This window comes from Schistocerca piceifrons, chromosome 4 (assembly GCF_021461385.2).
Source record: "Schistocerca piceifrons isolate TAMUIC-IGC-003096 chromosome 4, iqSchPice1.1, whole genome shotgun sequence".
Lineage (NCBI taxonomy): Eukaryota > Metazoa > Arthropoda > Insecta > Orthoptera > Acrididae > Schistocerca > Schistocerca piceifrons.
The window spans coordinates 692,751,288-692,764,579 of NC_060141.1; the positions used below are offsets into that span (position 1 = coordinate 692,751,288).

General features: G+C 43.9%; 1 pseudogene; it reads right to left on the reverse strand.

The window, feature by feature from the left end:
* Positions 1–293: 293 nt before the first annotated feature.
* Positions 294–411, reverse strand: LOC124796829 (annotated as a pseudogene).
* Between the last annotated feature and the right edge of the window lie 12,881 nt (positions 412–13,292).

Sequence of the window (13,292 nt, forward strand, 5' to 3'; positions counted from 1 at the left end):
ACAGAGACCGACAACCACTGAACACAGTTATGAAGAGGAGACCACGTATTTAGGACATATCGCATGAAATGAAAAATGTTGAATTAAACTAAACTCCGCCCAGACAGGCCATGAAGGACCAACGGTACCGACCGGCCGCCGTGTCATCCTCAGACCACAGGCGTCACTGGTTGCGGATTTGGAGGGGCAGCACATCGCTCTCCCGGCCGTACGTCAGTTTACGAGACCGGGGCCGCTAGTTCTCAATCAAGTAGTTCCTCAGTTTTCCTCACAAGGGCTGAGTGCACCCCACTTGCCAACAGCGCTCGGTAGACCGGATGGTCACCCATCCGAGAGGTAGCCCAGTCCACCAGCGCTTAACTTCGGTGATCTGATGGGAACCGGTGTTGCCACTGCGGCAAGGCCGTTGGCACTTCTTATAACTGGCAACTAAAAAAAAACTGAAGTTAGAAGAGGGAATGAACGACAGTGAATGTCTTGTCTGTGTAACATTGGGCAGTAGACGTGAGTGGAGATAAAATTCAATCACTCGTACGTGCATAAGGAAATCTGAAAGCTACGGAAAATATGAACGAATGCACATATATGTCACTTCTTTGAGGGAAATATTATGGAACTAGCGAAAATAAACGCTTCAGGATTTTTGTTAAATGCAACAGGGCCTTGAATGATGCCACAGTGCAGAGCAGCTGGTTCGAGTGATCTTTATTCAGTTGCATAGAGACCATCCTACACTAAAAGTCTTTAATATATTAGTATTAGTGTGTAAATGCTTCACTGTGGCTCGGAGCCTGAGTGCAGATCGAAAGGTGGTTCAGACAAGATGCATTCAGCGTATACATGCAACGTATCCTCTGATAACGTAAAGCATTTATTGTTTCCGTCACCGCCTAAGTCTGCCCAACAGTGCACGGCCAGTGGGTACAGTGTACGGAGGTGGTGCTCCTCCGCCGCTTCTCTCCCTCCGTGCCCCTCTACTCCCACACACACACACACACACACACACACACACACACACACACACACACACACTGCCCCCGCGTGGCGCACCCATCCATCACGGCAGCACTGGGAGCGCGGCTATCGGAGCCCGCCGCTGCTGCTCGCGCCGTGATGGATGGCCGGCCGCTCCCGCCGCCGACAGCCGCTCATCCCGGAACACGGCGGCGGCTCAGGCGCATGCGCGCGGGCCACCATCGCATCGCATCGCATCTCGCCGCTCCGCCGGCTTTGTTTCGCAAACGCCTTTCCGCCGATTTGCGCCGGCCCCCAGCCGGCCGCGCCGCAGCTCTTGCGAAACGGCGCCGGCTGCACAAGTAGCGGCCGATCCCCCCCGTTCGCTCGCTCGCTCGCTCGCTCGATCGCTTCCCAGTTCCGTCGGCTAATTGTAATTGGTGATCGCGCGCCGAGGAGGGCCCGTTATTTACTCGGGGCTCGTAATTTTCCCAGCTGCCACGCATGAGCGGAGATGAGTACCTAATAACTCCTCGCTGAGCCTACTCTCGCTACAGTTACTGCTCAGTAAACCCGCTGCGATCCGGCAAAACCGTAACACCGAGGCACCTGCAAATAAAGAGCCCCGTTCTAAACTCGACGTAAAGCGTAGTAATTTACCACTTACTTCGAGAAATACGCGTAATACTCTTGTTCCGGAGAGATAACCACCAATAAATTATGCTTGGCACTCGAGAGCGACGGAGACCCAGTTTCCGTAGCAGAGGCCGTCATCTTACTTGAGCGAACAGTTGCAACCGTGCGAAGATACCAAACAACTGTGCTACGTGAATGCAAACGCGCGGGACAGCGTGCGACGCGCCGTGTGGCGAAGCAGACGCTATCCGTTAGTTTGATGATTTCGTGGGAAGTGGATGTTAGTGCTTCAACTTACAATACCTGAAATTTTGATCAGTTCTGTTCAAGAACGTTCCGTTCTATGGGTCAACGGGAATAAAAGTTATAACAACTTTTTAATATTGTACTGTGAATGGATGTTCCCGAAATAATTTGTTCTGCAAGTAAGTACACGTAACACAATTATAAATCAGAACATTTTACAGTCTTTGTGTACCATTTTGTTCAAAATGCAATCTCAAATTTTTCCTCACTTGCACGTCTGCTCCTGATGGAAGTTTATATCTCCTTTGTAAATTGTCTTGTGCTGTCTTTCGTATGGATCACGTATGACGCTATGTAATGAAGTTACATCTTTCACAATAGGTAGCACATTTGCGACACTAGTTTCTATAGTTTTATCCAAAAATCTAAATGTAGATGTTATACAACCAAAAGAACATTCTATCGCTATTCGCGACGGAGATGCCTTTAGCTAAACCTACAATTGTTACCCTTCCTTCACATTAAATATTCCTTAATACCAAATGTTGCTACATCCCCTAGTAAAACATATGGACACTTGACAGCTGATCCTCGCAAAAATTCTTCTTTAGGTATTATTAGTCTTCCCATTTCCATTGCATGTTGGAAGGTGCATCGCCGGCCGGAGTGGCCGTGCGGTTGTAGGCGCTACAGTCTGGAGCCGAGCGACCGCTACGGTCGCAGGTTCGAATCCTGCCTCGGGCATGGATGTGTGTGATGTCCTTAGGTTAGTTAGGTTTAATTAGTTCTAAGTTCTAGGCGACTGATGACCTCAGAAGTTAAGTCGCATAGTGCTCAGAGCCATTTGAACCATTTTGAAGGTGCATCAACAACTGCATCGTTGTATTTGCCGTAAGAGCCAACATTCACCATAACAGACCTATAGTTGGCACTAGTGCCAGATAACAATCCAACTGAAAACAAGGATTGGTTGCAGTTTTACTTGGGACCAGATTTACTAGGTTTTTAATGCGACCGTGTTTCCTGTCAATACTTCCAAGACAGTTGGGGAATTCCCGTTTGAAACAAAAACAATGTGTTATTTTGTAAAGACATCTTCCTTGTCTCAGGCATATCCTTTCCACAAGGATTGTGGAATAGCCGTTTCGAAATTCTGTCCGTGGCTAAGTACCTGCAATGGATATTGGTTAGTTGGTTGGTTGATCTATGGAAGGGGACCAAAAAGCGATGTCATCGGTCCCATCAGGTTAGGGAAGAATATAGGGAAGGAAGTCGGCCGTGCACTTTCAAAGGAATGATCCCGCCATTTGCCTGAAGCGATTTAGGGAAATCACGGAAAACTTAACTCAGGATGGCTGACGCGAGTTTGAACCGTCGTCCTCCCGAATGCGAGTCCAGTGTGCTAACCGCTGTGCCATCTTGCTCGGTGCAGTGAGCTTAAAAAAAGTAGGTCAAAAATTTTCTTTTTTTATATATATATGTAATACGATATGTGCAACGATAACAAATAACGACATTGTTTTTTGTATAATCTGTATCTTTCGTAAATACTGAGGTAGTCTTTGTTGCCGGCCGGTGTGGCCGAACGGTTCTAGGCGCTTCAGTCTGGAACCGTGCGATCGCTAAGGTCACAGGTTCGAATCTTGCCTCGGGCATGGATGTGTGTGATATCCTTAAGTTAGTTTGGTTTAAGTAGTTCTAAGTTCTAGGGGACTGATGACCTCAGATGTTAAGTCCCATAGTGCTCAAGGCCATTTGAACAATTTTTCGTCGCGCGCGCAGATTCAAGCGACCCGCCAGAGACAATGTCACCAAGCGGGTTCTTCGTTTCCTTTCCTCAAATCGAACAAGAGAGGTACACATAAATTGGCATGGGATCGAAATAAAGGTAGAGCGGTGTCTAATTTTTTGCTTTGCAGTTATTTCTCAGCGTAACCTATCTTGCAACATCCTTACAAGCTCTTCAGGTTGTTTCTGACGAACTATATACAGCCAGTTGGCAATAGTTTAATTCGTGCTATTTTTAAAACATATTTTAAAACCGCAAAAAACAGACGGGGACGTTCGTCAAGAAAATTGGATCTGAGAGACACAGAAATTATGTTTGAAAGCGCTACTGTCGATGTCAGTTGTGAGACTGTGACTGGCGCCATTGTTATTTGTTGACGTCAGAGATGAGACTTAAATTCATGTTTACGACGCTGAACAGCCAGACAAGGCCATGCTGGTGATTGTTCCATCAACAGAAGCAACGTGAAAGTATAGTATCCCCTCAGGCTCGATAAAACCAACAGTTGAAAGATAGGCTACATGCATTTCTCGAATTAGGTAGGAAGATTAAAATCCTGCGACATTATGAAGAAGACAACAGTGACGTAGACCTCTGTCAGCTTTTAAAAAATTTCGATATGTTAGCTACATTTTGTTCACACTAGTGTATTACCTAAAATGAAACAAAAGTAAAGCAGCGAGCACCAAATTTTTTAAACTAAACCCTTGAAATTTTATGCAGTAGTCTACTCAGAAATTGTACATTACAATAACTATGACCAATATCGAAAAATACAGACTTCATCATCAAGCTGTGATGTGAAACAATCAAATGCGGAAAAAATCGATACTGTGCGCGAACCAGTTTCCTCAGAAACGAATGAGAAGTATTACATACTGAAGAAAACGTGCGAAACCGAAATAAATGGTTTTTAATTTTTTAAGGAAAAGGAGAAACTCTAATGAGAAACTAAGTCCAGAAATTGATATAGTTTTTCTTCCATAACGTAAAGTATTTTTTTATAGCGAAAATGTCGGAAAGCCCATGCTTCTTATGTATTGGAAACAGCCGCCGGGCCACTGGCCCGTGCATCGCACATAGGACAGATTAAACGCATCGCACTGCTTCGTTTAATCGCTCGCCTATTCGCGTGGTGCCGTGTTCGCATCAGACCAGTCACGTAGGACGAGGTGTTATAGAGTGATCTGACTAAAGACTCACTCGTCCTGCAAGATGAAAAGAATGGTAGCAGAAAATCCCCTCTCCCCATTTCCCCTCCTTCTTCTGTTCAATCTGCGAATGCATGCGGAAAGGAAGACAATAGCACCCCTATGTGTGAACCCCGATTTCTCAGATATTTTAGTATCGTGATCTTTACACTAAATGTATGTTGCAGGAAGTAGTAAGTTTCTTCATCCATTTTGGAACAATGGCTCGGAATTTTGTGTGTAGCGCTCTACTGCAGTGCTCCTAGTAATTTCCTTTTCGATTTTCCTTATAAGGATAATAGTTGCTAATACAATTCTGTCCGCGGCTTCGCCTGCGTTTGTGTATATCATTCATTTCACACACATACCTGTATTTCACGTAAATTTAACATATTTCATAAATATTTCGCTGGTATCATAAATCGCTACCACCCCCACCGGCGTATCACAGTTGGCAACGGAAACGCATGTTTCCGACAGATGCCGACAGCGGTCGCGCGGGGACCCGGCGGATCCAATGATGTGCGCCTCTTGAGCCAGGCCGTCAGTGGCTCCGAATACAAGCACACTTTGCCGCCACGATATACGAGGTGCATTCAAGTTCTAAGGCCTCCGATTTTTTTTCTCCGGGCTGGAAAGAGATAGAAACATACGCATTGTTTTAAAATGAGGCCGCGTTCATTGTCAATACGTCCCAGAGATGGCAGCACCGTACGGCAGATGGAATTTTACCGCCAGCGGCGAGAATGAGAACTGTTTTAAATACTTAAAATGGCGACGTTTTCCTTACTTGAACAGCGTGCAATCATTCGTTTACTGAATTTGCGTGGTGTGAAACCAATTGAAATTCATTGACAGTTGAAGGAGACATGTGGTGATGGAGTTATGGATGTGTCGAAAGTGCGTTCGTGGGTGCGACAGTTTAATGAAGGCAGAACATCATGTGACAACAAACCGAAACAACCTCGGGCTCGCACAAGCCGGTCTGACGACACGATCGAGAAAGTGGAGAGAATTGTTTTGGGGGATCGCCGAATGACTGTTGAACAGATCGCTTCCAGAGTTGGCATTTCTGGGGGTTCTGTGCACACAATCCTGCATGACGACCTGAAAATGCGAAAAGTGTCATCCAGGTGGGTGCCACGAATGCTGACGGACAGCCACATGGCTGCCCGTGTGTCATGTTGCCAAACAATGTTGACGCGCAACGACAGCATGAATGGGACTTCCTTTTCGTCGGTTGTGACAATGGATGAGACGTGGATGCCATTTTTCAATCCAGAAACAAAGCGCCAGTCAGCTCAATGGAAGCACACAGATTCACCGCCACCAAAAAAATTTCAGGTAACCGCCAGTGCTGAAAAAATGATGGTGTCCATGTTCTGGGACAGAGAGGGCGTAATCCTTACCCATTGTGTTCCAAAGGGCACTACGGTAACAGGTGCATCCTACGAAAATGTTTTGAAGAACAAATTCCTTCCTGCACTGCAACAAAAACGTCCGGGAAGGGCTGCGCGTGTGCTGTTTCACCAAGACGACGCACCCATACATCGAGCTAACGTTACGCAACTGTTTCTTCGTGATAACAACTTTGAAGTGATTCCTCATGCTGCCTACTCACCTGACCTGGCTCCTAGTGACTTTTGGCTTCTTCCAACAATGAAAGACACTCTCCGTGGCCGCACATTCACCAGCCGTGCTGCTATTGCCTCAGCGATTTTCCAGTGGTCAAAACAGACTCCTAAAGAAGCCTTCGCCGCTGCCATGGAATCATGGCGTCAGCGTTGTGTAAAATGTGTACGTCTGCAGGGCGATTACGTCGCGAAGTAACGCCAGTTTCATCGATTTCGGGTGAGTAGTTAATTAGGAAAAAAATCAGAGGCCTTAGAACTTGAATGCACCTCGTAGGGTGGTCGACGGCAACTACATGGCCCAGTCTAAGTAAGCCTTCGACAGCTCACACGCGCTTTAGCAACGGGAACCTCACACTGCACAACGCTCCTCAGTTTTGTAATACCTGAACTTTATTGCTGTTTGTTCTTTTGTAAAGTTTCTTCGCAACGCCTGGAGGAAGCTTCTGCTTACTGCATTTCTGCTAATCATATCTACTGCCCCCAGCATTCCTACAACGACAGCTGATGCACCACTCTGTATCCCACCTCTCCTTACAGCTGTGTACGAAGTAGTGCACAACAATTTGTACACACACTTTATCCATACCTCTAGAGAATTTCGCCTTCCACTTTCATCGGAATTCTCAGGAAACTTCTAATTTGTCGTTTCGACGAAAAAGACTGTCGCTGGCGACTGTCTGATTCTCTGTTATTTTACACTATGCTACTCTAGAGAGGACGTTAAATGTATCTGTGGTGTCGTCTGAAGAACGAGGTCCCATGTGAGAGTTGGTACCTCACAACGGAACCGCAAGTGCAGACAGTCGCTGCCTGACGCAGCAACGAATGACAGACATCGGCGAAGATGCGCCCTCAAGAAGTTCATACGCTGCTGCTGCATTATGAGAGCATAGTGCCGCTCAGATCCACTCTCTCATCACCGCCTAAGACGACAGCATTGTCCTACTTCGGATCCAGCAGCGCGAGTTGCATTATAAGTCAGATCTGTATCCAAATTTATTGTCAATTGAACACTGAGAAGAGACCATCGTTCAGTATTGTGTCAAGTGATAAGTTATCGAGTGCAGCGACAGTAGCAAATACGTAGGTGACATTCCTATGGGAACGGATTGTTTCCAGATTAAGTATCTTATATTGTTCAAGGTTTAGTAAAATGATGTAATATTTGTGTGTGTGTGTGTGTGTGTGTGTGTGTGTGTGTGTTGTGGTATCTGCTCGACCTGCTCCAGAAGTAAATCTAGGCTTGCTAGGATCCACCGCGGTGCCGTCGCGAATGTCAGAATGTATTTTCGTCCGCCACTTTAGAATCTGTGGTCCGGAGCCACGTGGCATGATCTTTGGCCCCGAAACACGTCATGTTCAACAACGCAAATGAGAGACAGACTGCGTTTCATACTTGTAAAGTATTCCAAGTGAACTAATTACAGAGCGTTCTGAGACATCACACATCCTCATCCCCAGCCCTTGCGCTAACTGCCTTAGCTTACTCCCACAGCATTTTTGTACACATAAATACCAAATGTGGTCGAAATAATCCAGGCGTTCCTCAGTCATAAGAGTGCTAGGGGTGTCTTCCGGTCACAGTAATTTTTTCCGGACAACAAGCGATACGATTTTGGCAGAAATATCATCAGGTATTATAGGGATATGCTAAAGTGTCACTGTCCATGCACCACTCCCCCTCCCCCCTGCCCCAACTCTTAGAGGTGAAACGTCATACTGACTGTCACCAATGAGTCTAGCGGCACGGAAGACTATGCACTTGACACTAATATCGGTCATTATCGAATGATTTTACATGTCACACCTTCTCAACCCCCACCATCAGCCCTATGGGCGCTGGGGATATATTACTCCCACAATATTTTGGTATAAATAATGTGTCACGTATATACAAAATTTGGCTAAACTTCTCCAGACCTTCCTGAGTTTAGCTTCAGTGTCATCCCCCTTTCACACCACCCCTTTGGGTGCTACGTGGTTCTCAGATCCACAGTAACCTTTGCGGACGCGAGTACAACTCACTGAAGTTTCGCCATAATTGGATGAATGTTATAGGAACATATAGAAGACGAAGAAACAGTTGTTCATTTTTATATACTGGATGACAAGTGCTGACTGGATTCATAGCGAAAGAAATAAACAGAACGTTAGACATTGCCTGACGTTGTAAGAGCAAGGGCACGTGGAATTTTAAAGTCAAACAACTACAACAAAAGGTTTTTCCGTAATAAATGCAGATGTACCTGATGAAATTTGTTAAGAGAAACGAGAAAAGTAAAGAAAACAAAACAAAGATGGGTCGGCGAACTCATCGAAGCAAAGGGTTCAGTTATCATTGAAAATGAAATGCAAGGACACGAACCAGGAGAATAGGTGGTAAATGTAACAAAGAAAATTCCACGGTGGTTTTCAGGAAATGAGAAAAGGCAGATATGACGACCTAATGAAACACGGGCAGATGACAGCAGGAAATTGACAGGAGCAGCATCGATGCTTATCGATGAAGACCATAATGTAAGGGAAAGCATTTAGGAGGCCTGTATCCAGCAGTGAGTGTTGAATCACTCAGTAGGGTATATTTAATATGAGAGTTCGGCTACATAACGATAATAGAAATATTTCACAACTAATTTAAAATCGCGACAAAACCATATTCGAAGTATTTTCTTATTTCTACTCCTGAGCAAATTTAGTTTTATCCCAACCCGAGGCAATTACTCCCATCTTGGGAACTACTACTAGACGAGACTTTATCGTAGCGTCTGCCAGAGCACTTATGTCGCCCTCTTCCGCGCTGACTAAGCAAACCAGCGATGAGTTTTGTAGAGCGTCTCGTAAGCTACTGCCTTCGTAAGGAAATTACACTTCCCCATGCTTCCAATGAATACACACATTCATCTATCTCTGTTGATTTTCGCTGGCGCTATCTTGGGAGTTATTAGTAATTACGTGAAAAAGAAAAGGCAAATAAAGGACGGCACTATTAACGAAGATAGCTAATTTTTAGCGGCACAATTAGTTACCAGCGCTTGTAATGAACCTCAAAATTTCTGGTCATACTGTTTGAAACGGCATCTAAGAAACTCTTGGAGGCTTCAGTTCGTTCACAATAATATTGTATTTTACTGTTCTGCAAGACATAGTCCATGTATATCTTTATAAAACTGTTGAGCCTTTCTCGACCACTTCTTGACGTGTTGCCTGTTGGTACTCGTCTTGGGATCTTCGACCGTGCTTTTGTCTGATGTTTTGTCTGATGCGGCTAGCGTTTTCAAAGCCTGCCATCAGCAACGGAGGGTGGATGTTTGATGATGCTAGCCTCTTATAACGGCGAAATATCAGAAGAAGCACTAAACGACCAACGGTCGAAGAATCCAAGACGAGCGCCGACAGGCAACATGCAATAGTTTCCTTTTCTCGTAACGTTCTACTTTCAGTTTTGTGTCACAGGGAGCAAGGACTAAACTTGTAAAAGGAAGCAGTAAATTCGCTCCGAATCGAACGTTGGTTACAATGTCTATGACACCGGTCGCCAAACGATTTTTCTCCAGAGCCAATATTGACATTGTGGGGCGACAGCTTATGTCGCATATGTGTCGATCTTATTACTGATTAGTAGGTTACATAATTTAGTATGTTATGAGCCCCGAATGGTGTAGTTACAGCAAGGGCGCAATAAGCCGGCCGCTGAGCCCCAACTACTGATCATTAAATGTATGCACTCTTCTAAACACTTCTTGTCGACTGTTCTCTGTCTCAGATTGCTACCACTCACAGCTTAACCAAAGTTATAACAACGCAATTTGCTGACAAAGTGCTGTGTTGTCTGTGTGAGTGAATCTCTAATTGATTATTTACAGTAAATACGTTACGCAATATGAGGCACGATCACAGATGTTTCCTAAATGTTCTGATTGCCAATTTTCTTCTACTCATTGCGTTGTATTTCAACAGTCTTAATTTAATTTCATATTCCCTGTTACAAATATGTACCGCATTAGAAGACGACTGTATCTACAATGCGTATTCTTGAATCCATGTTACTTCCGTCTGAAACTTACAGTATAGCAGCTGATCGGTACGAGTCACCGTGAGTTGTCAGTACTGTAAGACAAAAAATGAAACACTCCCCCTCTCTCATCCTCTAAGCCCTAAGTAGCCGCGAAACTTACCCTTTGTCCCTAATGTAAGCGGCCACTGAGCTCAAGGCCGAATTCACCAACGCCAACTAAAATCTAGCAAATCTTAAACAGGTCGCAGTTTGACGACCACTGGCAGCTTCTATTGATACTGCGCTTGATTCCTGACTAGTTGTACATATTCAAGTCAGACGCAGTTTACAACAACCATGAGACAACACTTAAACTAAGCTACTTTCTGATTGATACCTTGGAATGGCAACTAAGAACTGATGATGGGTAAGAAATCAGAACATGAGAACACTTGTAGATGCAGACTCGATCATCATGAAATCGGACAGAAAAGAAAAAGAAAAAAAGAAAGAGAAAACGGAAAGAGTCGTGTATCATCCACAGACGATTGCGATCTAGCGAAGATTTGCGACGTTTAGGACTGAAATTGGTCCATGGTAACAATCATGGGATCGTAGAGCGTGGTTTACCATGTACTAGGGGAAGCCGGGGAATATATGATTAGTTTTGTTAGTGGATTCAGACAGGAGCCTCCAAATGACGAGTGCATGGGTTTCTACTACTACTACCACACAAATAGAGGAGAAATGTTGTTAGTCGTCGATGCTTTCCTCCCGGACAGATATATCAGTTTTGCATGTATCTTCTACTTTTCGTCGCTCCGCAACTATTTTCATTGCCATCGCTGTCAATCCAGACATGTTTACTACTATATGATCTGATACCTGCTTTATACACTGTGTAGTATACAGTTAGCCACGTTGCTGAAGGTTACGGATTCTGTAGCTCAGTGTTGGTGGATCCCGACAACGCTTTTGGGAAAAAGTACTGGGTGATATCTAAGAGATCTGAAGGTAAACCTTGTAATCGTTATGTAAAGGGGGAGGTTATTATGTTCTTTTTGTAGACGTAGGGGTCTGTTCCAGGAAAGATATGCGCTACATGTCGAGTATCGTACTGAGAAACGAAGACTGAATCATTCGCCAGTAAAATATATTGATTTGATACACAACCACTATGAAATAGTACATGTAGTTTCATTAGTGCCCTATGTATAGCAAATAATATGAATTTTTGAGAGTAGCAATTTAAGTAAGGATATAATATAGAGCCGGTTTTCAGGAAACAGGCTACAGTGTAAGAGATAAATAAATGAAATAATAAATCCAGATAATATGCAACACGTGAAAAACTTCTGCGGTTGTCAGTGACGAAGATATGAACACAGTGCTCACAAAACATCTTGTGATTTCACCTTTTCACGTCTTTCCAAGAGTTTATAATAGAAATTAATTTTAATTTAGTGTGTACGAGTATATTCACTTTCACCAACAACAAAATTGTGCATAAAAATAGGAGACAATAACAGTATTTTTTCCTTTAGAGCATGGATACAGTGCTAGATACAAAATAGATATCGTCATCACTGTTTTTCTTCGCGGTCGGAGGAAAGGTAAGACATCCATGGATACGAGGAATAACAACGCAACTACCACACGACAGTTTCTAAAATACCTTTTAACTCCCGCTATTGCATGATTTATTCTCATCATTTCGTAAGTTAAATGTGAAAGTAAGCGTTTACATCACTGTAAATTGTGTCGGGGAAACCTTCCTATGCTTTCTCATATTAATTACTGGTTGGACATTAACAGACAGTTTTCACTTCAGCACAACGGTTCATCTTAAAATAATACAGGTGTAGACGTCTCTTTTCTTTATTGTGTTTGTCTGCTGTCAAACTGGCAGTTTATCTTCGCACCATAACAGATAGCTAACGGAACTTGACACTATGATGTGCAGTAAAGCTAGCGGGAAGCACCAAGCGCATACGAATTATTATCGCTATTATCTGCGTAGTCAACCTTCCCCTCAAGTAATGATTGTTCAATTAAGTGAACGTTACGTTACAGATTATCCGTATATTAGTCTAGATGTGTGCATAACGCTTTAAATGGGTTTTTAATCCTGGATATAAACCCTATGTTCGGTAACAGATGCGTTGTTTCTATTAAATAGTTGCCTTACATTGTTGTGACAATGTGAGCCCCTATATGAAGTGTTTCTCTAGCGTGAATAAATGTCAGACGCCACATTAACGTGCGAAGAACGTATTTATAAAGCGACAATCAGCTAACCAGTGAATGGAGGTTTAAGCTAGTGTCATGGTTCATATCTAATTTGTGATCGTTTTGAGCACCGCAGCTGGCACTAATTTTAATCACTGATGAAAGCTATCTCAACTGTATTCTTACACACACCAGTCGTAGCACAATAAATGTGTGATGATACAGCTGAGGTGGTTTTCATTGACCATTAAAAATATCTAACAGTCCCACAGAGACTCATTGGCAGAGGTGACGTCCAGTCCAGGATACTGGAGGAGTGGGGTTCAATGCTCATCCGGCCATCCTGACACGGGTTTTCCGTAGCTTCTCTAAATTATTTCAGGTTAATGTCTGGATGCTTCCCTTTAATAAGTTACAGCAAAGTTCATTTTTCATTCTTGCTCATTTGAGCAAGTGCTGAGTTTTTAATGGCTCCAGACCTCCCTTCCTTCGAAAGTGAACCAATCTAAACCTGAATTAGAGTTCCAAACCCAAGTTTCCGTCGCAAGTTTGCATGTTAAAAAACTGACCAAACCAAGCGAGATGTCGTAACGGTTAAAATTCTTGACTAACATTCATGG